The 5,000-nt window shown below is 58.8% G+C and overlaps 1 protein-coding gene across 1 annotated transcript in view; it reads left to right on the top strand.

Moving 5' to 3' along the window:
- Positions 1–5,000, top strand: part of sema5ba (sema domain, seven thrombospondin repeats (type 1 and type 1-like), transmembrane domain (TM) and short cytoplasmic domain, (semaphorin) 5Ba) — a gene marked incomplete at its 3' end in the record, with an annotated part of 55,390 nt that overhangs the window by 48,977 nt on the left and 1,413 nt on the right.

Below are 5,000 nucleotides of genomic sequence, written 5' to 3'. Positions count from 1 at the left end.
CCGACAGCTTTCGGCTCAGGTACAGCACCGGACGGTCGAATCCCTCCACCTGCTGGGTCAGCACCGCCCCCAGCCCTCTATCCGACGCGTCTGTCTGCAGAGAAAAAGGAATGTTAAAGTTAGGAGCATACAAGACTGTCTCCCCACAGAGGGCGTTCTTAATCCCATCGAACGCCACTTGGCACCGCTCACTCCATTGGACCGGGTCCGGGGCCCCCTTCCGGGTGAGGTCGGTAAGGGGGCTGGCCAGCTCCGAGAACCCCGGCACAAACTGCCGGTAGTAGCTGGCCAGTCCCAGGAACCGCCTCACGTCCTTCCGGGTCCTGGGCCGCGGGGCGGCGGCGATCGCAGTGGTTTTGTCCACCTGCGGTCGCACCTCCCCACCGCCCAGGATGTACCCCAGATACCGGATCTCCCCCCGCCCGATCACGCACTTCGCCGGGTTCGCCGTCAGCCCCGCCTGCCTCAGCGACTGTAGTACCGCCGCCACCCTCTGCATATGCTGCGGCCAGGTGTCCGCATAGACGACAATGTCATCTACGTACGCCGCAGCATACGCAGAGTGCGGCCGCAGAATACGGTCCATCAGCCGCTGAAACGTGGCCGGGGCCCCAAACAACCCGAACGGAAGCGCGGTGAACTGGAATAACCCCCGCGGGGTAGAGAATGCCGTTTTTTCCCGGGCTGCCGACGATAATGGTATCTGCCAGTACCCCTTCGTGCAATCCAATGTTGTGTAATATTTAGCCGTGCCAAGCCGGTCCAGGAGCTCGTCGACCCGGGGCATAGGGTAGGCATCGAATTTAGACACCGCGTTCACCCGTCTATAGTCCACACAGAACCGTACAGACCCATCGCGCTTTGTCACCAGCACGATGGGGCTGCACCAGTCGCTATGCGACTCCTCGACCACGCCCAGTTTTAGCATAGAGTCTAATTCCCGGCTCACCACGTCTCGTCTGTGAGCCGGCAGCCTGTATGGCCGCGTACGTACCGTAACCCCCGGTGGCGTAACTATCTGATGCTCTATGAGGCGAGTACGACCGGGTATAGGGGAGAACACATCTGCGAACCTATGTTGCAACCGATCAACGTCCGCCCGCTGGTTCGCCGAGAGATGGTCGCCTACGCAGGCCGGGGCGCTAGTACTCGTTTTTGGGACCTCCGGCCCGAACTCATCCTGCTCGGGAAGTAGCGTCACCAGGGAAACAGGGACCACGTCGTTCCATTTTTTTAATAGGTTGATGTGGTATATTTGCGTGCAATCCCCTCTATCCGACCGCACTACCTCGTAGTCTACATCCCCAATTCGCCGTGTGACCACGAACGGCCCTTGCCACTTGGCGAGTAATTTAGAGCTAGACGTGGGCAGTAATACGAGGACTTTGTCTCCCGGTGCGAAATTGCGTAGTCTAGTCCCTCTGTCGTACAGCCGTTTCTGCCGCTCCTGGGCCTCGAGCAAATGCTCCCGTGACATAACCCCCAGTGCGTGGAGCTTTGCTCGTAGGTCCAGGACGTATTGTATTTCGTTCTTACTGTCACTAGACCCTTCCTCCCAGCTTTCCTTAATCAGGTCTAGGACGCCCCGTGGCTTGCGCCCGTATAGGAGCTCAAAGGGGGAAAACCCCGTGGAAGCCTGGGGTACTTCCCGCACTGCGAACAACAGAGGGTCTAACCACTTATGCCAATTACGACTATCTTCGTGAATGAACTTACGGATCATTGACTTAAGCGTCCGATTGAACCGCTCACACAGCCCGTCGGTAGCTGGGTGGTACACGCTCGTTCGGACCGCCTTAATGTCTAACAACCCGTAGAGTTCCCTAAGTGTTCGTGACATAAAGTTAGTGCCTTGGTCGGTGAGGATCTCTTTCGGGATCCCCACCCGGGAGATGACCTGGAATAACGCCTGTGCTACGCTCTTTGCAGAGATAGTACGAAGCGGTATTGCCTCGGGGTATCGAGTCGCGTAGTCTATGAGGACTAACACGAACCGATAGCCCTGTGAGCAACGTTCAAATGGCCCGATTATATCCATCCCAATCCGGTCGAATGGTGCCTCTACCAGGGGAAGGGGGCACAACGGTGCCCTGGGCACGGCCGGGGGATTGACTAATTGGCACTCGCGGCAGGATGCACACCACAGATGCACCTCTGCCCGAATCCCCGGCCAATAAAATCGAGCCATTATCCGGTTGAGTGTTTTGTCGTATCCTAGGTGGCCTGCCATCGGGTTATAATGCGCCGCCTGAAATATAGCTTTCCGGCGGCTCCTAGGTACCAACAACTGGGTCGTTTCCTCGTCCCTGCGAGTGTCACGACTCACTCTATACAGTCTGTCCCTAATCAATACGAAATACGGGTGGGCGCGCACAGCGTCTGGCCGTACCAGCACACCATCAATACTGATCACCTGGTCATAGGCGGAGCGTAGAGTGGCGTCGCGAGACTGCTCGAGGGGGAAGTCGGCTACTGGAGGGAACGCAGGCGGCGGATCTGCGGGTGCCGGACCCACCGCCTCCTCCGGCTCCTCGGCCGCGTCGGACGCCCTCGCATCGGCGCAGAGCACTGCGCACGCCTCACATTTCCCTGTCGGTCGTGCACACACCCCCGTGGTTTCCCCTAATACCTGCGGAAACCCAGCCCAATCTAAACCCAAAATTAGGGGGTGCATGAGGCTCGGACTAACCGCCGCCTTGACACTATACTTTTTCCCCCCATAACGAATTTCGATGGGGACCACCGGATACTGGTGACAATCCCCATGCACACACAGTATCCCAACCCGCGATGCCTCTAACAATGCCCCGGGTCGAACCAGGCGCTGGTGGATCATGGTCTGTTGGGCGCCAGAATCCAACAGCGCCTGGTGCGTCTCATGCTGTACCCTTACTGGGATGTAAAACGCCTGTCCTGGACGCGAGGGAGGGGTCGGACTGCCGACGACGCGGATTACCTGACCCACCTCCATCTCGGGGCATTCCCGGCGGAGGTGGCCAGGCTGTCCGCATCGCCAGCATCCCTCCTCTACCGCTCGTGGGGCCGTCTGTGGGGTGGAGGTTGGCCCCCCGTGTGTGTTCCTCCCCCCGGTGTCCCGCCCCGTCCTCCGGGCTGGCGTTGGTGGCTCCCGCCGCGGCTCCACCCTAGGCCGTACCCCAGGCCGCGCCCCGCCGGCCCGTTGGCGCGGAGCCGGGGTCGGGGTAGGGCGCGGGCCCGGGGCTGGGCCCGGGGCTGGAACCTGCGGTCGAGGCAGGTGGTTGTCGGGGGAGGGGTCGAGAATGGCCTCCGGCGCGTCCCGCACCCCCCTCCTCTGGGCCCGAACCGGTGGCTCGGTGCGGTCCAGTAGCTCGCGGAGCATGGCCCGCTGCTCCGCCTGTCCCCGCATCAACTCCGCCGCCATCACCTCCTGCGCCTGTAGCATCCGGGCCAGGTGCGCCACCACCTGGACCGATGAGTCCATGGTCCTCTGGGCGTGTGTGCCGACCCCCTCTCTGTGCCCCACGTTGGGCGCCAGATGTAGCAGTTTCTAGGCACAGAGGGAGGTTGACACAGAGGAATGGTGCAGAATAATAGTTTTATTTAGTCCAACACTGCTCAGCACCGTCACTGACGTGCTGAGCCAGTCTTTCCCCCACTCCCGCTGTCTCTCCCTTTCGGGACCCGCTAGTCCGCTCCTTGGCTGAGCCCTCGCTCCCGCCCCGCTAGTCCGCTCCTTGGCTGAGCCCTCGCTCCCGCCCCGCTAGTCCTCCCTTTCGGGACCCGCTCCGTCCGTCCGGCTCCCTGCACCTCACCCCCTTTCGGGGTCTCGTGCTGGCTCGCCGCGGCTCTCTCTCTCTCGGTCTCTCCGTGTCTCCGTGCGGCAGGTACTTCCTGCCCTACTCATCTCCCGAGGGAACAAACACACACAGGTTAAATAGACCAGTGGAACAATGAGTCTGATCACTGACACCTGTCCGTAATCAGCCCATCATAACGAGCCTGATCACTGACACCTGTCCGTAATCAACCCATCATTCCCCTCCAATGGCAGTCTAGCTCCCTCTGCAGGCCAGAACGCGCCATGTTCCCCACAGTTCTATACACACACACACACACACACGCACACACACACACACACACACGCACACACACACACACACACACACACGCACACACACACACACACGCACACACACACACATACAATACAATACACACACACACACACACATACAATACAAACACACACACACACACACACACATACAATACAAACACACACACACACACACACACACACACATTTGTCTGTGTGACGTTGGGAATATCGTAGCCTAAACTCTATATTCCCTCAGGTGTGTTGGCAGGACAGCCTGTACTGTACTGTAGTACACTTGAGCTCATTTTAATAAACCATCAGAGACAGAAGATGACTGATGGTTCGCTCAGTGTTGCTCTGGCTTATTTATCACTGGCTGCTTTCTTAGTTCCGTGGGGCATTTAGCTTCATCTACCTGCTAGCTAGCCCTAGCTGTTATTAATGTGCTGCTGCCTTTAAAGCTACCAGTCCCACTGCTGTTTGTTATGATCTGTGGAGTCCTCTCTCCTCTCTCCTCTCTCCTCTCTCTCCCCCGCCCTCTACTCTGTCCTGGCTCCTAACACCTGTGTGTGTGTGTGTGTGTGTGTGTGTGTGTGTGTGTGTGTGTGTGTGTGTGTGTGTGTGTGCGTGTGTGTGTGTGCGCGTGTGCGTGTGTGAGTCTGTGAACCACCACCGGCCTTCATCGACCCACATAACGATCGTGTCAAGAAGACACAATGGGTACAGCTACAGATAGCGCCTTCCCAGCCTGTGGTAGTGGACCAGCGCATTAGCCCGGGGATGGGAGCTATGGTGATGGCTGCTTCTTCTCAGAGGGACGCCTGATTAGAATTATGGGATGTCGGCCACCTGCCGTCTGAGTGATTTGTTGTCGTGGCGCTGAGAGGCTGAGAGGCTGAGGTCCTAGAGCCGCCCGGACCGG

The sequence above is a fragment of the Nansenia antarctica genome (genome assembly GCF_963989245.1).
Source record: "Nansenia antarctica genome assembly, chromosome: 7".
Classification (NCBI taxonomy): domain Eukaryota; kingdom Metazoa; phylum Chordata; class Actinopteri; order Argentiniformes; family Microstomatidae; genus Nansenia; species Nansenia antarctica.
Note: the sequence above shows the minus strand (reverse complement) of the source record. Positions and strands in the feature narration are given on the sequence as shown.